Raw genomic sequence first — 23,656 nt, 5'->3', positions numbered from 1 at the left:
AAATGAATATTATTATAAGGATTTTGAGCGCTTCTTTAATTTAAAAGACAAAGATCTAACAAATATAGTAGATGGTAGCATAGTTAATTTGAAAGAATTTGCTCGCCATTATTTTGATAGACCTTTTTCTGAGTCTTTTCATGTTTATAGAAGAAGGGCTTTTCTCTTTTGCATGCTTAACCAATATCTTCTCACTAGTGGTAAAACTAATGAGGGTCAAGCAATTATATCAACTTTTTTGGAGCAAATTGAATCTGGGAGAAATCCAATGCCGCTAATCGTTGGAGAGACTATGCTTAGTCTTGATGAATTGAAAAGAAATCCAAAAGCAGCTTTTCGGGGCTCTCCAATTTTATTATAGGTAGAAAAATAATATTTTTAATTACAGAAATCAAAAACATATTTTGTATAGTAATATTAATTTATTTGCATTGAATTTTTTACAGATGTGGCTAATAGAGAGACTAGAATTAATTAGTCCTCCCAACAACGTTTAAAAATACACTCCAAATTGCTTTGTGAGAAGGAAGATACGCTTCTCTAAGATGGGGCGCCATGAGTGGAAGAAAGTCTTTGCCTCTTGCAACTTTTCCATCAAGTGGGTCATCCCTTGGTGGAAAATAGAGAAGATGGTTGGTGTCAACAAGCAACCCTTCTGCCGTCTTCCAAGCTTATCCAAGATGACTTTTTATTATCCCTGCAGGGTAAAAAGACAATACGGCCTACCTCAAACAATTCCTTCTGGGGATCTTCGTCGTCCCTATGAATTCCCTGTTTCTCAAGAAGTAGAAAATTTTGATGCTTATTGGAGCGCTAGACCTTTATGGGAAGTGATTACCCAAAAGGTTCCTCCTTCCTTTCCCAATGATGTGAAGAGGTGGCTGCTTAAGAAACCTTCCAAGGACATGAAGAAAAATCAGAGTAAAACTGATGTGAAGAGTCTTCTAGGTGGAAAAGTGATTCCCGTTAAGGAACGTTTGGGTGAAAAGGTTGAATTCAAAACACCTACAATGCCTAGGAAGAAGAGCTCTACGAAGGATAAAGGGAAGAGAAAAGTTGACACTTCAGAGAAGAAGGCTTGGGTAGAGAAGAAACATGGAGTCCTAGCTAAGGGAGAAACTATTTACTCCAAAATTGAATGTAGGTCCTCTAAAGGATGCCTACTAGCTAAAGTCATGGATGATGAAGAGGATACAGACAAAAATTAGAAGAGAGCAAAGAAAGAGAAAAAAGATTAAAGCATTGCTTAACTTTCAATTATTGGACTTAGTTTTAAATTTAAAGTTAAGTTGTTTTATTTAAGCTTTATTTAAATTCTATCAATAATGTAATTGTTAGTTTATTTTATCAATGAAATTTCAGCTTTTTAAATAAATAATCTCCTTTAAATTTAATTAATTAAAGCAACGAAAACTGAAAATTTAATTTTCCAGAAATTTTTTCGAGTACGGAAGTCGAAAATTTTCCGAAATATTCCCAAGTACTCCCAGAAAAATGGCGCCGCTTTTTCACGACTGGCGCCAGCTGCAGCAGTCTGGCATCAGGCGCCAGACACTGTCGTCTGGCGCTAGAGTTAATCGGCTAGCGACGGAACTTGTTCTGTGATGCCGATGCTTCGTCGAATTTCTGTCAAATTTATTTTTAAATCTGGGATGCGAAGTTTGCAAAAAGTAAAGTGGCCGCACCCCTAAAGGGTTGCCTACGTATCCTTTCTTAAGAAATCAGGCCAAACGTAACTCTCTTGAGTATCATACTCAAGTAATTATGGGTAGTATTTTTTAAGTTGGTCAAGATTTGTCATGTTCGAGAACTCATTGCCATCCATATCAGTTAATTTTGCTGCACCTCCTGATAGGATTGTTTTGACAATATAGGGTCCAGACCAATTAGGCCTAAATTTACCCCTTGGATCTAAAACATTCTTCTTTAATGCTTTTAACACAAAGTCTCCTACTTTGATATTTCTTGTCTTGACCTTCTTATTAAAATGCCTAGTAATACGTGTTTGATAGCATAGAGTATGATGTAGAGCTTCTAGTCGTTTTTCATCAAGTAGAATTATCTCCTCATATCTCGCCCTAGTCCATTCAACTTCATCGAGTTTGCTTTCTAACGCGATGTGTAGAGATGGTATCTCTAGCTCTACAGGTTGTACGACATCCATTCCATAAACCAAAGAAAATGGCGTATTTCCTATTGATGTGCGAATTGATGTGCGATAACCCCATAGTACGAAATGGAGTTTGTCAGGCCAATCCTTGTAATTTTATGTCATTTTCTCGATGATAGTCTTTAGATTTTTATTAGTCGCTTCAACTGCTCCGTTTGCTTGAGGTCTATAAGGAGAAGAATGATGGTGTTGAATGCCATATTTTTGTAACAATTCTTCACATTCAGCTTGGAAGTGAGTTCCATTGTCCCTTATCATTTCATGTGGGACTCCATACCGGAAAATAATATTTCTTTCGATAAAGAGTGCTACATGTGTTTGCAGTGAGTTTAGCATATGATTGTGCTTCGACCCACTTTGTGAAGTAATCAATTGCTACTAGGATATATTCATGACCTCCTGTTCTTGGGGGAGTGATTTTACCAATAATGTTAATTCCCCATGTAGAGAATGGTCATAGTAAAGTGTAGGTGTAGAGCAGAGATGGAGGAACATGTTGTAAGTTGGCGTAAATTTGGCACTTAGGGCATCTTTTTACATATTGATGACAATCCCTATTCATGGTAGTCCAATAGTATCCTTCTCGCATTATCTTTTGGACTAGCATTTTGCCATTCACATGAGTTCCACAAATGCCTTCGTGGACTATCCTCATTGCTCTTTGAGCGTCCTTTTTTCCTACACATAAGAGAGCTCGCCCCTTAGGTACCGTGTTATGCAATTCGTTGTCTATGAGTACGTATTGGGAAGCCTAGAGTCTTAATGCTCGTTTTGCTCTTTTGTCAGCATGAGGAGGGTATTCTCCTTTGGTGACATAATTAAGTATATCTATATAACACGGTTCTTCTTCTTCTCCTCCTTCATCTTGGATCACTTCATCATCTTCTATAGCTTGAATATAAGACGGTTTATGCCTTTTTTCTATAGTTAGAGGCATTTGCTCGATTTCCGTAGGAATCCTAACCATCGAGGCTAGTCTTGCCAAGACATCAGCAAATTGATTTTCCTCTCTAGGTAGATACGTGTATTCCACCTTTTCTAACTGATTAGTGAGAGTTTCCAGATATGTTTGGTAAGGGGCTAGACTTTCGCTCCTTACTTTCCATCTCTTAGAAATCTGGTTGATGATCAATGAAGAGTCCCCGAATATTCGTAATTTCTTCACTCCCAATGCCAAACCTGTTTCAAGGCCTACCACGCATGCTTCGTATTCCGCAGCATTGTTGGTAACTTCGAAATCTAGCTTTATGGAGATTGAAACATGCTCTTCTTTAGGTGATACTAGTAATACTCCAAGGCCACATCCTTTTTGGTTTGAGGCTCCATCGAAGTATAAGGTCCAAGTGTCGTCTTCTGTGACCATCAAGTCTTCGTCTTGAAATTCATTGTCGTGTATTGGCGTTGAATCTTCTGTTGGAAAGTCCGCTATAAAATCTGAAACCACAAATCCTTTGATAGCTTTTTGAGGCATGAATCTTACATCGAACTAGGCTAAGTTGACTATCCATCTTGATATGCGCCCATTGAGTGTAGACTTCTCGAATGAATAAATACTTGAGTGGATCCATTCGGGAAACTACAAAGACTGTATGCACGAGCATGTAATGTCTTAACTTGGTTGTGGCCCACACCAATGCGAGGCACAATTTCTCAAGTGGTGTATAACTTACTTCATACTCGAGCATCTTTTTACTTAGATAGTATATTGCATTTTCTTTACCTTCTACTTCTTGTGCAAGCATGGCTCCCATTGTTTCTTTGGTGACTGTCAGGTACAACCTAAGAGGTAAACCTGGAAGTGCTGGTGCTAATACGGGAGGATTTGCGAGATATGCTTTGATCTTTTCAAAGGCTTTTTGACACTCAACATCCCATATTACTGGTACAATCTTTTTAAGCTTCTTGAATATTGGTTCACATATTGTTGTCAATTTTGATATGAACCTACTTATATATTGCAACCGGCCAATAAATTCTTGAATTTGTTTCTCGGTTTTGGGCGATGGAATTGACATGATTGCCTTGATCTTGGTTGGGTCTATCTCTATCCCTCTAGAGCTTATGACATAACCCAAAAGCTTGCCTGAGGTGACTCCAAAAGCACACTTGGATGGATTCAACCTCATGTTGTATTTTCTTCGCCTTTCGAAGAATTTTCTCAAGGCTACTTGATGGCCTGGGAGATCTTTTAACTCCACAATCATATTGTCCACATATACTTCAACTTCTTTGTGCATCATGTCATGGAGCAAGGCAATCGCTGCTCGTTGGTAAGTAGCACCCGCGTTTTTCAACCCGAATGGCATTACCGTGTAGCAGTAAGTACCCCATGGTGTTATGAAGGTTGTTTTCTCCATGTCTTCTTCTGCCATGAGAATTTGATTGTATCCCGCGTATCTGTCCATGAACGAGAGAAGTGCATGATTTGTTGTATTATCTACCAAAACATCGATGTGTGGCAAGGGGAAGTCGTCCTTTGGACTTGCCTTATTTAGATCTCGATAGTCGACACACATTCTTACCCTTCCATCCTTTTTCGGGACTGGGATGACGTTGGCCACCCATTCGGGGTATTTGGGTACCCTGATGAAACCTGCATTTATTTGTTTTTGAACTTCTTCTTCTATTTTAAGAGCTACGTCGGGTTTCATTCGACGCAACTTTTGTTTTAAAGGTTTCATTCTTGGAATTAATGGTATGGTGTGTTGAGCTATTTCTCTATTAATGTCTGGCATATCTTCAAATGACCAAGCAAATACATCGATAAATTCTTTAAGTAGATTGATTAAATCGGTTCTTTCTTGTTCATAAAGTGTTAATCCGATTTTAACTTCTCTTTTAATGGTTGAATCATTTGAGATATCAACCGTCTCAGTTTCCTCGATTATCGGTGTTTTCTTTTCAAATGTTTGAATTGCTTTAATAAGTTCTTTGTCATTTTCATTGTTAGTTAAGAAATGCTCGTCATCTTGGGTTAAAGAAAAGCACGAGGAGTAAGAGGAAGAAGACATATTATTAAACTCAGAAACCATTACATCGAAAAGAGATATGTCCTTAGGGACTTAATTGCTAACTATCCTAGGGGAAGAGATAGAAGAAGGGGGTGCTACACCTAAGGACTTAGATGACTCTATAGGAAAAGACTCTGACGACTCTTCGAACATCGGTCCTTGCCCTGTCGTAATGGAGATTCTCCTTCCACTTGGAGTAGTCACCTTAATTATCTTGCGCCACCCTTGTAGTGATCCTTCTACGGGGGTGATGAGCTTCGAGGGGTCAAATCTTTCGCTTTGTAGGACCGTTTGGATGAGCAAGGAGTTATCCTCTATGTATTTCGGCTCATCTTTCACTAGTACAAAACTAACTTCAAGTAACACCCAAAAAGTGTTACATAAAGTGGTAAAAGTGTTATTAAAGGCAATAGGTAACACTTTATTAGGTGATACTTCCACCCATGTTACCTATGGTAGTATGTAACACTTTGGGTTACGTATGGTAACACTTTCAAAAGTGGTACTATAAACCCTTTTATGTATCACTTTTTATATTACTAGTATCATTTTTAAAGTGTTACTTTTTAATTCTTATATAACACTTACTTATCTTTACTAACATTTTTCATCATATAGTATCATTTTATCCGACATTATGTATCACTTTTTCAAACTAATGTAACACTTTGTTGATTATTATGTAACAGTTTTCAATCATCTTTTGACATATAGTAACACTTAATTAAACATTATGTATCACTTTTTACAAAATAATATAACACCTTGTTAACTAATAGGTAACATTATCACAAGGGTCGACAACTACTACTGTTTTACTACTATAATTATTTAAAATATGAAACTCTTATATTTTTGTAAATATAAAAATAATATTAGAATGTACAAGAACCACAAATGAGAAATTAACATATACAATAGACAATAATTTGAATTGATAAATTAAAATTTTATAATTTTTATAAAATTAACATCCATTAACACCAATATTTTTGTTTGGCTAAATAATCTAATAATTAAAACAAAAAGAAGTCAACTTTGGTATCTAGACCACCAAATTACAAAACAGAAAAGGGAAAATAACAGTCAGCGCAGTAGCAAACAGATATTGTAGCAGCAGCTAGCAGACATCAGTAGCAACGGACACTAGTAGCAGAAAAGGCATTAGTAGCAATGGATACTAGTAGCAGCAAACAACAGTAACAGCAGCAGTAGCGGTAGCGGTAACAGTGATAGTGACATCAGAAACAATAACAACAAGAAGTAGCATCTAAGTTGAGAGTTGTGGGCTTGTTTTGTGAACTAATAGGGAACCAAACAGTAGATTTGTAGACCTAATAGCTTGCAATGAAAATCCATGAAGCACTTGAGTGATTTCATACCTAGGATGATATTGATAAGGATTGAATAATTACGGCTAGGTGAACCTGCACATACTTAGAATATCAAAAACCATCAAACAAAACCCTTTCAAATTGAACAAAATCACATATAAAATTTTCATAAACAGAAGAATATTGAACTCATAAAGACATGCAAAAGAAATGCAGGGCACTTAAAGTTGCAAATGCCTCTAGCATTTTTACCTTCTCGTGAAACTCAATAAATTAAAAAAAGATGCAAGGAAAATGAACATAACAAGTTTATGATTCAAAAAGTATCTAATATACATTAACAATATTAACTGTTTGAACCAAAGGTAGAAAGTTTCATGCGCTAATGCTCAAATAACAAACCCTGAAATGATATTCAACTATTCACTCTTGCGGTCAAAGCTTCAAGCTTTTCTTATAGTAGCTATTATCTAATATCTACTATCAGCCCACTTTTATCCTTTATTCATTGTTTGTAAACATGAAAGAGCAAATTTGATGTCATATGTCCCCTATGCCTTTTTCAGATTTATTAAAATCATTGTCTCATTTTGAAAGGGGTAAAAATACTCAAGGACTGGTCGGATAATTTGGTGTAAAATCATAAAAGGACACTAGCTCAAGAGAGATACTGCTGAAAATTGGTGTAAAACATTCATTGTACAACTTCTAAAAAAAAATCATTAGGTTCAGTCAAGAATTCTTACCTTCAGACCACCTTTGAGCTCCAAGCTTAAACATGTACCTTACACTTCGTCCTTGAAATCTAAACAAGAAACTAATTTCTTGGTATCTTTCCTCGTAGCATATGTAACCCCCTACGGCTACCCCTACCCTGAAAGAGATATTAACCATAATAAAGTACAATGAAAGGACTGAAACTCATAATTTTAAGTTATTAAGAAGTTAAGATATTTGGAGAAAGGTGGCTGCATTCAGACATGTATCAAATATAAATAAAGCTTTACTTCACTAACAGCTACTAACATATTGCAAGTATTTAAAAAAACTGGCACAGACAAGTTTCCAGCTTATTTAGCTATGTTAGTTGAATATATACTCATCTTGAAGCACTTAGTAAAGTGACTACATGCCAACTTAATAACGACTTTTTCTCTAGCCCCATCCAGCTTTGCATACCTGAATATTGTATTGATTATAACAGCTATAACCTTCACCTATTCATCCAGCCCCAACTAGCACTCTTTGAAAAGGTAAAAGTGCAACAAAGCAGGAAAATTGAAGTGGTTCTGCAAATCGCCACTAATATCATGTGAGATTCTTACTACAAACTAAACAAAAGAGTGTTGTAGATTCACATGAGATATTCCCTCTTATAATCTTTCTCAAATTATGTAAATAGCAGAAATTTACCTCCGTAAGCCGCCACAACTCCTTGCTGCCCAATCACCTGGATATCACACAGCTCAAAACTGCACAAATATAAACATTTCCACTATAATATCAAACCTTGAATGAATTCAACTAGCAAAATAAAGGTCAGATCGAGTAAGTTATGTAGCACAACACTAAATGTGTTATGTAACTACTAACTTTACAAAAATCATAACACAAGTTTAAATAAGAAAATAAAACACTTCAATGAATCCATGGTAGTTCGTCAACTCCAAAAAATAAGTTCAAATCAAGGATAATTATTCTAATCAATTGCTCCAGACATGTAACTTTGACGGTTCCATCCAATACCCGATTTATCATAATTCTCACTACACCTCTTATAATAAATGAAGCTGACTATGACACACTCCCCTTTGCACATAAATCATTATAGTTACAAAATATCTAAAGATTCTTTGCATTAGACATTAGCTTAGAAAAACGATATAACACATGGGAAATAGAAGTGGCTAATATCTATCGATGTCATTTATTTTGAGGAAATCTATATATGTCATTAATTAGAATGTAATTATTGATTTATTATAATACCAAAATATCCCTTACGATAAAAATAATGGAATGTATATAATTACTATAGACCGTAAGGATCCATATTATCTAAGGCCTATTATTTTGGGATGGTTTTACAAAGAAATGTGACTTTCTTTATATAGGATACATGGAGCATTACCTTATGACAACTATAACCATATTTTTGGAGTACAGTCATAAGAAGTGTATGTGTGTTGAAGTGCATATAATATGAGACAATTACATTTTTATATGCAAAATGCAACTTTAAGAGGCCAGGGGTTACCGGGAAATCAGCTCTGAAGGTAAGGACATTGAAAGAATTATGTAATATAGCCTTATCTCCAAGGTGAAAATTTTCTTTGGTTCATGTAATGAAGAACTCCTTGCCATGGGCTCTGTACTTATTTGAATGCACTAGGATTGGTAACTTCAGCTTCTCTCGCTAGATTTAATTAAATCATTTCAATAATTTTAAAAATTTATTGAATTATTTCATTTGTTTTACCCTTTAATCCAGGTGATCTTACTGATCAGTTGTCTTAGTTTACACCAACAAATCAAGCCAGGTTAAATTATTTCAAAACCCACTCATCATCTGTATACTACAAATACCATTATCGTTGCCGTTTAGTTTGCTAAATTCAAACTTTCTAGTTTTTTCTCATGAAATATATGCTAATTGTGTTAGTTGATGAAATGGAGAAAACTAGTGTGTAAGGCAAAGATGGTTGGTTTTTCTAGGGAGGGTGATACTAGCAAAGAAGAACAATCCTGACATAGAGACTAATAAAATAATTCAAAATACTATCAGAGAGGAAATAAGCGAAAAGCGAATGTACTCTGATCATCACTCCCTAGTGCATATTGTTATTGTGGCACTGAAGATGATGGCAGCTCTCTCTGGCTTTAAAACGTTAGTTTTTGCAGTATATGATAGATTAATAGTCTAAATAGGTAAACCATGTCAAGTCTATAATTAGCAGATAAACAAGGTATCAGTCAAATTCATGACTCAAACTCATAGTTGGAAGACAACTCAACCATATAATTAAAGAAAGACTGTTTGAATTCTTTCAGATTGATCATCACAAATGAGTTTTACGTATATCAATATATAGAGAATTATTGTTCCACAACTAATTGAGCAGCTTAACTCACCTAAGGGCAACATTTTTCCATAAAAACTTTAGATTAACAATTGAACCGATTTAACTAGAAATTAGAACATATTTATTTAGGGAAGAACAGATTTAATAACATCAACTTTTTTAATTCATAACTTACAAGAATTAGATTTAAACACTAATAGCCAAAAGGTAAAAAGAACTACTAGTAAAAACAATTAAAACTGCAAATAAGAAAAAATTTAATCATCAATTTCATATTAACCATCAAATTGCAAATTACATGGAAACACAAATTTAAAAATTAAAATCAGAAAAATTTACCCAAAAATTAGAAAAATTTTCCTCTTTGAGTATAAAATCTACAACAACAATAACCTACATTACATGCATATTTCGAATACCTAAGGCAGTAAAATTCGAGTGTACAAGGAATTGTTCAATAGAAAATTAATTATAAACAATAGTTTAATATGATAATCGACTTTAGAACAACCCTAAATTGAATATAATTACAAATAAATTAAGGATAAACCCTAGATTTTAAAATTGAGATTCGATGATTGCATAGAGAAACAACTTGTTACCTAAGAGAATTCGCCTCAAAGGGGAACGTGGAGTGCGCTTCAATGGCAAAGAATGAGAGAGGAGGAGTTGTACGTGGTGGGGGTGCGGGGGTTTGCGCGGTGGAGGAGGGTTGTGGTGGAGCTGAAATAATGAAATGCGAGGGGGATAAATGAATTGAAATGCCAATTCAGAGAGCTAAGGAAGAAAGGACAATTTTTTTTGGTTTTTTTTTCCTATTAGTGTATAATGCTACTCAATATCAAAGTGTTACAATAAAGTGATACATATTATCAAAGTGTTACAATAAAGTGATACTGAATATCAGAGCATTACAATCAAGTGTTACATAATGTTAAAGTGTTACAATAGTGTTACTTATAAATTAGTTAAGTTTCTAACTTTCAAAGTGATACTATGTGATGTTACCTTAGGTCATTTTTGTAGTAGTGTTTTTCTCGCCCAAATAGTAATCCCATGACATTAAAGTTAAAGTATGGGGGTGCTTTCTCCTTGAGGATAGGAGTTGAGATTTCATCTAGAAAATAGCAATCTAGGAAAATTTCGAACCCCGGTTGCCTTATGCCATTTATGACAAAAGGTTCAGGAAATTCGTAGCATGGATAGTGACAGGGTAAAGTCGTATCCCCTAATCAAAAGTAATACCTAAATCCTCTAACTAATGTAGATAGGGAAGTAGGGTCGAACTCCACAGGGAAACAAGTCTTTTTACTCCTAATTATTTATTATAATCTAAATTATCTAAGTAACCAATATTTTTAGGAATAAATTATATACTACGAAGAATAAGTTTAGGGAGAAAAGGAACAATAATAAGGAATCCTAGGGTCACAGGTTCACCAATAATTAATATTCCGGGATAAAACGAAGTAATTAATAATTAACAATGCACAAATAACATGATTAACAGGCTCTCGCAATTTATTAATCAACATAGATCTAACAGGCTCTCGCAATTTACTATATCTAAGTTCCTATTGAAAATAGCCTTTAATATTAAATTAACACCTGCTCAATTCATCAATTCAATATTGCTAAACATTCACAATCAAATTACATCTGCTCGATTCATAATCTAATCGCAAAGAATTAAAACAATTCAATAAGAAATTATCATGCAATACCAATAATCAATAATAACGAATTATCCCTTCATATTAATTATGGATCCCCGTAAACCCTAGAATGAAACTACTCACGCATCATCATAACTAAACTAATCAAATAAATAAATAAAAGCATAATCAAAGAAGTAAGTAAAATAGCTGAAATTAAAAGGGAAGAAATTGTTACCAAAAGAAAACTGGATTAATGGAAGTATTTAAGAACAAAAGTTTGAGAGAAAATTTAAGAGAGAGAAAATATTCTAAGTAGAGAGAGAAAGTCTAAAAAAGAAGGTAATAAAAAATTACGTACAACACTCGTACTTAAAACGTTCCCTAAAACAAAAATAAAAACTAAACTAATCAGGTCCCATAAAAACACGCGCCCGATCGGGCCCGCCTTTTTCTTTGCGCTCCTTCTCAGCAGCATCGCCCGATCGTGCTAGACGCTTGCACGATCGGGCGCGCTATAAGCCACGCCCAGCACTAAGCATGCCGCGCCCGATCGTGCTAACACTTGCCCGATCAGGCCCTTGCTTCACTTTGAGGCTCGAAATTCGATTGGGCTTGAATTCTCGGCCCAATCCAGATTTCCTCTTCGGGTCTTGAATACTCGGTCCAAATACCTCGAGATCCCAATTACCGAGCCCTTAATCACCGGCTCGATGACTCTAACCAGCCTTGGGCTTCAAAGATGGTCGTGCACTTCTAATTACCGTAGTCGCTCCATGAAAAACCCGAGAAAATGCTCCAAAGGCGTAATTCCCTATAAAACTCAACAAAGACTACAAAAACACTAGAAAACACAAATTAGTAATAAAAGTGGCTCGAAAGAGCCAAAAACACTACTAATTATGACCAAGGGACGGGGGTAAATTACTATATAAAATGGACATATCAAACTCCCCCAAGCCAAACCTTTGCTTGTCCCTAAGCAAAGAGCTCATCAATGAACATATAAAACATACTTCACCCCAATAAACAAATCAAGCACCAACGATTCAAGGCAAATCTAATGAACATGCTTCAACATCAATCAATCTTATTCATCTAATCACCCTTCCTCCCCAACAATTGTCAAGTAGAGCAAACCACAATAGCATATAGAATTCAAGATTAGTGCTCACACACTCAACTCTCATTTATGTGGCGAGTAAAAGATGTACTCGATCGCTGTCCAACCAACCCCTTTAACGTGAACAATGCCCTCCCAACTCACACTCTCGTGTGTATAAAAACAAAGTACGCTCAACCTACTAGTCGACTCGAAATATGTCAAATCATAACTTGCATTGATAAACAACACTTTCACGTTCATACAACTCCTATGCACAACGGTCGGAAGGTCTTTAAAGCTTGTAATGTAAGGCCAGGGTAAAAGGTAGGAATCATTTAGGAACAAGTGAGAGAAAAGCTATGCTTAAGGGAGCAAATCTTAGTAAATAAAACCAAGGTCTAAAATAAAAAATGACCAAACATCTCCAACATACTCAACTCCACCAAAAATTCACCAAATACAACTCCAATCATAACAAACAATCCCAACACTTACAATTTCACTCATAAAAATATGATAATGGGAAATAGAGTGAATTAAAACAAACTTTGTACTACTTATTTTTTTTTCTTTTCTTTTTCAACTTGAATTTTTTCTTCTTTTTTTTTTGAACAACCTTCAAATAGAACATTTGAGCATTAAATTTTTTTCTTTTGCTCTTTTTTTTTTCTTTTTAACTCATATTGGAAATTTCAACTTTGAAACACAATATCAATATTTTCCAATCAAAAATCAAAGAACAATAACTCTTGTTTTATTCCGACATTGTGCAAATTATGTGCACACCACAACTCTCTCACCTCACAAACTAATAGCTCCACCAAGCCAAGCTTGGGACTAGTAACCAATGGGGCTCATATAAGCTTGTAATGTGGCTAAATAAACAATAAAAGGGCACAAGCAACAACATGGGTAACAAGAAGGGAACAAATGTATCTAAATACTCTGAAGGCTACCTAAAAGAATGAACGCCTTCGTCCTCCTCATGTGCATAATGATAAGTCATGAGACACTACTCATAGTTGCAAATCAATACTCAAATTCATTGACATACCAGGAATTATGGAACTATCACACATTTCCTAACCAAATCAACTAGTCAAGCACTATATTCACAAATAGTTGGCAAAATTGACGCATGTTTAGGAATCCAAGCAATTAAACTTCAAATCATGACCAACAAATCCACAATGCTCATTATCAATAACCAAGAATCAAAACAAATTTTCTTAAGTAAGGGGCATAGGGAAGCATGATTTACAATTCATTGGAACGTATTTTTGTATTTTTTTATTTTTTAATTTTTTTTTTTTGTATTTTTCATATATAAGAAAGCAATAAAAACTACACTAGGAAAGCAATAAAAACTATACTAGAAAGCAAGAAAAAAGAGAAAAGGAAGAGAATTACCAAGCGAAAGATCACCCCCCTCAAGCCAAATCAAGCAATGCCCTCATTGACTTGGGAGTGTAGCCTACTCCTCATCCTCATCCATCCTCGAATAGCCCCCTCCGTGGCTAGAACCAGCTCCTCCATGGCTAGAGCCACCACCTCCATAACCCGAACCACCTGCAAAGTAGTTAGGGTCCACAATCCCCCCAAGCCCACCAAAAGGTACATCGGTCCCATAACCATGGACTGATGAGTAGTCTACATAGGTACCGTAGGCACTTGGGTTCGTATATCCACCTTGCGGATATTGGAACCAATCAGGAACAAGTGAATCGGGGGGAATAGCCCCCCGACGGGCATAATCATCATACATGGGGTACAAACCCCTCCCTAGGTTCCTCTCCACATACCCCACCCGTCTATCTAGAGACCCTACTCTAGTGTCCAAGTCCCTAACCATACCCTAAACTCTCCCTTGCCCCATTTCAATCCTATCTAATTGGCTCCTAAAAGCCGAAAAGTCATAAGGGGCGTTGGGGTCAATGTTGTAGTTGGTTAAGGAAGTGGGAATATCATATGTAAAGGGTGGAGGTGGTGGGTAGTGTGGTGAGTGGTGATGAGGTGAGCGGTCTATGGGAGATTGGTGGGGTTGAGGTGAAGGGTGAGGTGGTTGAACCTCACCTTGACCGTTAATCTCGAAAGTGTAAGAAGGCTTCCCCTTCTCAAATTTAGTCAAGGTGGGGTTGGGTAAAGTGAAAGCATTATCCCTTCTACCCGATTCCCGTTGAATTACCCACCAAGTCTCACCTCCCATGACATTAATCCAATTAAGGCCGCCTAAATAGGGTAGGTCCATAATAGTTGGGCCGGCTACCTTACCGTCATTGTTAGGGACAAAGTTAAGGTGTTTGACCGCTATGTGTGTTACTAGGCCACCAAAATAAATGGGTACCCTAGACCTACCCGCCTCGGCCGCATTGGCCACCCGTTGGAAGTGGTTGGCCATTTTGTGGACAATGTTGAGCTTTTCGCTCCTAGGGATCATGTATGACCCTAATAATTCTAGCTCATCCCGCCTAACATTGGCGGGTTCATGCCTTCCAAAGATGGTAAGGCCAACAAACCGTTGCCAAAACTTTGGCACGGGATTTTGTATCCAAGTGCCCTTGGCATGTTGGAGGTTCAAATTAGCATCCCCCGTAAGGGATTGATAGACAATGACAATGTTGTCTTGGGGAGGTTCAATTGGCCTATTCGATTTTAACTCAAAAATTTTGCCAAATTCTTTCAATGTCAATCTAACATCATTATTAAGTAATCTAAATTGAACATGAGAAATTAAAACATTAGATTTTATGACATTAAAACTAGAAACGAATTCTAAGGTTAAGTAATCATAAGTATCGTAATGCATGTTAAAGAAACCACTCATGCCAATTCCCTTGAACAATTTTTCTACATGCTTATCAATTCCTAATCTAATAAGGGTGGGGTGATGAACAAAACGAGTAGGAATTACCTGCCTCGAAGTGAGGTTGATCATCCTTTGTTTTTTCTCTTGGGTGGTGATGATCACCCTCTCCCATCTCGGAACTTGTAATTCCGGGTCAATGCTAGCCTCTTGTTGCCTTGAGCTTTCCCCCCTTATAATTCTTGATCTCTTGAGAGCCATTTGTGATTAGAAAATGTAGGAATTGATGACTTTCTCTCTCTTAGGGTTTTGGATAAATTGAGAGAAAGTGGTAGAAATTAGGTGTGGATTGTAGAGAAAGATGAAAGGATTAAAAATATGCAAAAATTTTTGAGTTTTGATGGAAGAATTGGAGAAGATCTTGAAAATAAGAGAGTTTGAAGGTGTAAAAATGGAGGTTTTAGAGAGAGAAAGTAATGGTGAAGAAGATGAAAGAAGAAGAAAGTGAGGAAAGAAAGAAGGAGAAAAGAATTAAAAGGTCGGCCAAAACAAGGCGCGCCCGATCGGGCAAGCCTCGCCCGATCGGGCGAATTACGCTGAATCCAGAAGCTTGGTTGCGCGCTCGATCGGGCGCGAATACGAACGAAAATTTCGCCCTTTGACTCGCCCGGTCGGGCGAGCTTCGCCCGACATTTCTTTTCCTTCACTCGATTTGCGCCCGATCGGGCACCCTTGCCCGATCGGGCGAAATATGCTTGAGTTTCTAACTTCACTTGCACGCCCGATCGGGCAACCTCGCCCGATCGGGCTAATTTAGCTCCAATTTCCAACTCTATTTGCGCGCCCGATCAGGCGAGCTCCGCCCGATCGGGCCCGTGCCCAGTCGGATTTACTTAGCTTTTCTTCGATTTCTTTTCGTCTTCAAATTTTTCTAAGTCTCTTTACCTCTCAAACCTATACCTGTACATAAACACTTATAAATAGAAAAATTTCACTCTCCTCGCCTCTCTAAAATAAAAATAAAAATAAAGAAAAAGGAAAACTAGTCTAGAAAGCAAGAAATACGGGTTGCCTCCCGTAAAGCGCTGGTTTATCTAGGTCCCGCACGACCTTCTACCACCTTGATGCTCAGGTTGGAAGTGGAGTAAGGAGGGTTTCCTCCACATCTCTACTAGTAGCGCCCTCATGATACACTTTCAGTCGTTGGCCATTTACCTTAAATTCTTCACCCTTGTCATTGACCAACTCTAGCGAGCCAAATTTGTTCACCCTTGTGACAGTGAAGGGACCGGACCACCTAGACTTCAACTTTCCTGGGAAAATCTTTAATCTAGAATTGAAGAGAAGAACCTTATCACCTGGTGCAAACTCTCTTGGTAAGATCCTCTTGTCATGCCACTTCTTGGTCTTCTCCTTGTAGATTCGCGCACTATCATATGCCGACATTCTAAACTCATCTAACTCATTGAGTTGGAGGAGTCTTCTCTTACCCGCGACCTTAGAGTCCATGTTAAGCTCCTTGATCGCCCAAAAAGCTTTGTACTCCAACTCCACGGGAAGATGACATGCCTTACCATAGACTAATCTATAAGGCGAAGTACCAATTGGTGTCTTGAATGCTGTTCGGTATGCCCAAAGTGTGTCATCGAGCTTCATATTCCAATCTTTCCTTGACTTGGCTACTACCTTTTCTAGGATCGCCTTGATTTCCCTATTAGAGACCTCAACTTGACCACTAGTTTGAGGGTGGTAACTAAGCCCGGTTCTGTGATATACACCATACTTCTTAAGGAGGTTATCCAATTGTCTTTCATGGAAGTGAGTACCTCCATCACTAATAATAGCCCGTGGAACACCAAACCTCAGAAATATGGTTTTCTTGAAGAGCTTGATGACTACCTTGGCATCGTTTGTTGGTGAAGCTATGGCCTCGACCCACTTAGACACATAATCGACGACCACGAGTATGTAGCAATTCCCATTGGAAGATGGGAACAGCCCCATGTAATCAATACCCCAAACATCAAATATTTCTACTTCAAGAATCCCAGTTTGGGGCATCTCATGCCTCCGCGAATGTTGCCAGTCCTCTGGCAAGAGTCATAAGCCTGCACAAAAGTGTTAGCATCCTTAAACATAGTAGGCCAATAGAAGCCTGACTCATTAATCTTAGCCACCGTTTTAGTGGGGCCGTGATGTCCTCCATAAGATGAGGTATGACAAGCGGTAAGAACGCCATGAGCTTCCCATTCGGGAACACACCTGCGAAATAATCCATCTGCACACTCACGAAACAAAAAAGGATCATCCTAAAAATAATTTTTAACATCAGAAAGGAATTTATTTTTCTGTTGGTAGGACAAGTCAGGAGGTAGAGTACCACCCACTAAATAATTAGCAAAGTCCGCATACCAAGGGTGTTGCTCTACAACTGCATACAGGTTGTCATCAGGGAATGAATCATCTATAGGAAGAGAATCCTTACCCTCATCATACCTGATTCGTGACAAGTGATCTGCCACTACATTCTCTGCTCCCTTTTTATCTTTTATTTCAATGTTGAAGTCTTGGAGCAAAAGAACCCATCGGAGTAGCCTTGGCTTTGATTTCGCCTTGGCTATCAAGTACTTCAGTGCTGCATGGTCAGTAAAAATAATAACTTTAGAACCAACAAGATATTTTCTAAATTTTTCTAAAGCATAAATAACAGCAAGGAACTCCTTTTTCATAGTGGCATAGTTGACTTGAGCTTCATCCAAGGTTTTGCTTGCATAATAAATAGCATGCAAAACCTTATTCTTTCTCTGTCCGAGCACGACTCCTAGCGCAAAGTCACTTGCATCACACATGATCTCGAAAGGAAAGTTCCAATCAGGAGCACATATGATGGATGCCGATATCAAAGTCTGCTTAATCCCGTTGACAGCCTCAAGACACTCGTCAGTAAAAATAAAAGGAGCATCCTTGAGCAAAAGCTGAGTTAGTGGTTTAGCAATTTTAGAAAAATCTTTGATAAAACGGCGATAAAACCCCGCATGACCCAAGAAACTTCTAACTCCCTTAACATTAACTGGGGGAGGTAATTGCTCAATCACTGATATCTTAGCTTTGTCTACTTGTATGCCCTTATCAGATACAATGTGACCTAGGACTACTCCCTCTGTCACCATGAAGTGATATTTTTCCCAATTAAGAACTAAGTTGCACTCTTCACATCTTTTCAAAATTTTAGCGAGATTAATTAAGCATGAATCAAATGAAGAACTATATACGCTAAAATCATCGATAAAGACCTCCATGATAGATTCTATGAAATCAGAAAAAATGCTCATCATACAACGTTGAAAGGTAGCGGGTGCATTACATGAACCAAAGGGCATTCTACGATATGCAAAAGTGCCATAAGGGCATGTAAAAGTAGTCTTTTCCTGATCTTCAGGGTGAATCGGAATTTGGAAAAATCCCGAATACCCATCCAAATAGCAAAAGAATTTATGATTGGCTAGTCTCTCAAGCATTTGATCTATAAAGGGAAGCGGGAAGTGGTCCTTTTTAGTGGCGATATTTAATCTACGATAATCAATGCACATACGCCACCCTGTTACAGTTCTAGTGGGAATTAATTCATTTTTTTCATTAGTTATCACAGTCATCCCACCTTTCTTCGGCACTACCTGCACAGGACTTACCCATTTGGAGTCAGAGATAGGATAGATAATACTTGCATCAAGTAATTTCATAACCTCCTTCTTGACTACTTCCTGCATGTTGGGATTTAATCTTTGTTGGGGTTGAATGCAGGGCTTATAGTTGTCCTCTAGATGTATCCTGTGCATACAAAAATCAGAGCTAATACCCTTGAGATCATCAATACTGTACCTAATAGCTTTCTTATGGGTTTTGAGAACCCCTAGAAGTTGGGAAGTTTGTAGGTCAGTAAGTGCAGTACTGATGATCACGGGGTGTAGTTCCTGTTCATCAAGAAAAATATATTTTAAATGAGAAGGGAGAGGTTTTAGCTCAGGCTTCTTCACCTCTGCAGGTTTTGATTCCTGAACCAAATTTACTACCTTCAATGTTTCCTCGGGGCTTAACTCTTTTAAGGAAAGAGCCTTTTCAATATCTTGTACCTCATTACCCCAAATGCTTGCATTGTCTATAGATAAATTCCCGTAGAGAACTTCCTCTAGGAGATCCTTCGCAAGAACCTGTGGCAAGCTATCATCACAAATATCATCCATTATATCAATTACATCAATATAGCAATAATTCTCCTCTAGCATAGGCCATTTCAAAACCTTCTCTAAATTAAAAGTAACATTGTCGTCACCTACAGAAAGGGTTAGTTTGCCATTTTTTACATCAATAATCGCTCCTGCAGTATGGAGAAAAGGCCTACCTAATATAATGGGTATTTGTGTATCCTCTGCCATGTCTAAAACAACAAAATCAACGGGAATAAAAAATTTACCAACTCTGACAGGTACGTCCTCTAAAATACCTAAGGGGCTACACTCCTCTGTGAAAGCTACAGTTTCTACTTCATTAAAGGCCCTTTTCCTAGTCAGAATGTCTTTCATAAATTTAGCATAAGCAGGAACTTGAGTGATTAAGTCAGTAAAAGGAACTGTTACCTGCAGGTTTTTCACAACCTCTAAAAACTTACCGAATTGTTTATCAAGCTTACTCTTTAGATGTCTATTAGGGAATGGAAGCTTGATAACTGGGATATGCACATCTCCTCCCTTATCCTGCAATTTACCCTGCACCAAAACATTAGTAGGGTTAGTATCTATTTGTAGCCCTTCAGGGCTAGCAGGATTAGCGTTTGGTATAGAGGAATCTAGATCAGGAACTGGTCTATCTTCCTTTGGCATAGGAGGTCCATCATAATGTGAACCACTCCTTAGAGTGATTGCATTGGCATGATCTGTAGGATGGATAGGTTGTGATGGTAGAGCTCCCCGCTGATGGGATTATAGGGTAAATGAAAGTTGTGCAATTTGATTGTCCATGATTTTATTATGGGCTAGGATAGAATCAATTTGCGCATCCCTACTTTCCATATGCTTTTGCATATTGGTAAGCATTGCTCTAATTTCTGTCATGGCAGGGTCGGAAGATGATGAGGGTGATGCTTGGCTTTTTTGGCCGGAATTAGGATGATAATATTTTTTCTGTGGTGGGGTTTGCTGTTGTGATTGTTGTGGAGGTGGAGGATTTTGTACATTGGTGCTCCGGTATGAAAGATATGGATGATTTTTATAACCGGCATTGTAAGAATTGGAATAGGGGTTATTCTGCCTAGAGGTTTGAAAGGCATTAACTTGTTCCATAGAGTTCCTACAATCTTGCTCCCAATGACCTACAATTCCACAATTTTCACAAAAAGCTTCATTGTTAACAACAGCAGAAACATTAGCTACAGAGTTAGGAGCAACAGTAAGATTATCTAATTTTTGACAAATAGACGTTAATTGAGCTTGCAAAAAGGATACGGAATCGACATTATGTTTTCCTTTATTTGCAAACCCTCTCGGATTCCCATATTGGGAATTGTGTATTGCCATATCTTCGATAACCTGTCCTGCATCGTCCACATTTAAATTCATGAACCTCCCACTAGCTGCAGAATCTAGCACTGATCTAGAAGAATTTCCAAGTCCATTATAGAATGCTTGGATCAATTTCCATTGTGCTAGATTGTGGTGGGGCACTCTCTCTGTAGATCTTTGAATCTCTCCCAAGCCTCATATAATGTTTCGTCGGCCTCTTGAGCGAAGTTCTGAATAGCACTCCTTAGCACCGTTGTTCTCTCTGCAGGATAGTATTTATTATAGAAATTCAAGGCAAGAGTTTCCCAGTCAGTAATACCAAGTGCAGTTCTATTCAAACCATTAAACCATAATTTAGCTTTGCCACATAATGAAAAAGAAAAAAAAATCTCCCTGATTTGGTCTTGCGTGACCCCGGCTTGTCTAATGGTGTTACAATATTGGAAGAAATCTGCGATGTGAAGATTAGGATCTTCACCCTTAGCTCCACTGAATTGCTTCCTCTCTATCATAGTGATAAATTTGGGCTTGATCTCAAATTGAACTCCATCTAGAGCCGGAGTGGGAGTAAGGTGCGGGAAATCTGTGAGCTTCGGTTGCGAGTAGTCACTGAGTTTCTTCTGGGCCGTCATCTCTGATTCTGAATCTAAAGGAATATCTGTGTCACTAGAATCAGAGGGAGGATCTCTTCGACTGTTGTCCTCCTTAGAACCCGCCAGAATTTGTCTATAGAGTTTCCTTTGCCTATGAAAAGAGCGCTCAATCTCAAGGTCGAATGGGATGTAACCTGATCTGGAACACTTGGGCATAAACAAAGAACTAAAAGACAAATATGAGAATTGCCTCAAAGAACTAACATTCTCTGAGACAAAAGGGGATAATCTAGACTACAAAACAAATAATCAGAAAACAAAAATAAAACCGTTTCCCCAGCAACGGCGCCAAATTTTGACAGGGTCAAGTCGTATCCCCTAATAAAAAGTAATACCTAAATCCTCTAACTAATGTAGATAGGGAAGTAGGGTCGAACTCCACAGGGAAACAAGTCTTTTTACTCCTAATTTTTATTATAATCTAAATTATCTAAGTAACCAATATTTTTAGGAATAAATTCTATACTACGAAGAATAAGTTTAGGGAGAAAAGGAACAATAATAAGGAATCCTAGGGTCAGAGGTTCACCAATAATTAATATTCCGGGATAAAACGAAGTAATTAATAATTAACAATGCACAAATAACATGATTAACAAGCTCTCGCAATTTATTAATCAACATAGATCTAACAGGCTCTCGCAATTTACTATATCTAAGTTCCTATTGAAAATAGCCTTTAATATTAAATTAACATCTGCTCGATTCATCAATTCAATATTGCTAAACATTCACAATCAAATTACATCTGCTCGATTCATAATCTAATTGCAAAGAATTAAAACAATTCAATAAGAAATTATCATGCAATACCAATAATCAATAATAACGAATTATCCCTTCATATTAATTATGGATCTCCATAAACCCTAGAATGAAACTACTCACGCATAATCATAACTAAACTAATCAAATAAATAAATAAAAGCATAATCAAAGAAGTAAGTAAAATAGCTGAAATTAAAAGGGAAGAAATTGTTACCAAAAGAAAACTGGATTAATGGAAGTAATTAAGAACAAAAGTTTAAGAGAAAATTTAAGAGAGAGAAAATATTCTAAGTAGAGAGAGAAAGTCTAAAAAATAAGGTAATAAAAAATAACGTACAACACTCGTACTTAAAACGTTCCCTAAAACAAAAATAAAAACTAAACTAATCAGGTCCAATAAAAACACGCGCCCGATCGGGCGAAGGGCCGCCCGATCGGGCCCGCCTTTTTCTTTGCGCTCCTTCTCAGCAGCATCGCCCGATCGTGCTAGAAGCTCGCACGATCGGGCGCGCTATAAGCCACGCCCAGTACTAAGCATGCCGCGTCCGATCGTGCTAACACTTGCCCGATCAGGCCCTTGCTTCACTTTGAGGCTCGGACTTCGATTCGGCTTGAATTCTCGGCTCAATCCGGATTTCCTCTTCGGGTCTTGAATACTCGGTCCAAATACCTCGGGATCCCAATTACCGAGCCCTTAATCACCGGCTCAATGACTCTAACCGGCCTTGGGCTTCAAAGATGGTCGTGCACTTCTAATTCCCGTAGTCGCTCCATGAAAAAACCCGAGAAAATGCTCCAAAGGCGCAATTTCTTACAAAAGTCAACAAAGACTACGAAAACACTAGAAAATACAAATTAGTAATAAAAGTGGCTCGTAAGAGTCAAAAACACTATTAATTATGACCAAGGGACGGGGATAAATTACTATATAAAATGGAAATATCATATAGTCCTCTCCTTCTTTTATGAATTGTCCATTGAGAGTAAGAGGATACTGATCCATTGGGATTGATTTCTTTTGGATGCGAACGTTCCTACGCGCCTTTGACTTTCCCTAGGCTCGCTTAAGATCTTCCCGAGTCGGTTCAAAACCAAGTCCGAAAGTGTCTAACTTAGGGAGGCCAGGTAATTCCGACGTTTTTGCCATTCCTTTCTTATTTCCTAGAGTCATTCCAGGAATATGCCCTTGCCTTTTCAGAATGGTGTTCACTATCATATTAGAGTGGGGGTCGTGGCAGAGAGGGGTCCTTTCATCCTCTTCAATTAAGGAGACCTCTTCATTAAAGCCCCACAAGTCTTCATCGTCTTCATCGTGCTCCACATTAATGATTGGATTTTCTATAGCTTTAATCCTCATGGGTGAAGCATCGATCGTAATAGGAATTCCTCCAACTATGGCCTTTACCTGTTAGTGGAGAGATGAAGGGACGGCCTTTAGGTCATGAAGCCAAGGGCGTCCCAATAATAAATTGAATGAAGCTTTGATATCTACTACTTGATAATTTTACCAACGGCTTGA

The 23,656-nt window shown here is 37.6% G+C and overlaps 1 long non-coding RNA gene across 1 annotated transcript; it reads right to left on the bottom strand.

The window, feature by feature from the left end:
* Positions 1–6,175: 6,175 nt before the first annotated feature.
* On the bottom strand, positions 6,176–7,819 carry LOC145634808 (uncharacterized). Its single transcript, XR_014113586.1, has 3 exons — positions 7,695–7,819; positions 7,262–7,389; positions 6,176–6,608 (listed from the first exon to the last, which is right to left on the bottom strand). It is a non-coding gene; the product is annotated as an uncharacterized LOC145634808 (long non-coding RNA).
* Between the last annotated feature and the right edge of the window lie 15,837 nt (positions 7,820–23,656).

This window comes from Chenopodium album, chromosome 6 (genome assembly GCF_948465745.1).
Source record: "Chenopodium album chromosome 6, dcCheAlbu1.1, whole genome shotgun sequence".
NCBI lineage: Eukaryota > Viridiplantae > Streptophyta > Magnoliopsida > Caryophyllales > Amaranthaceae > Chenopodium > Chenopodium album.
Note: the sequence above shows the minus strand (reverse complement) of the source record. Positions and strands in the feature narration are given on the sequence as shown.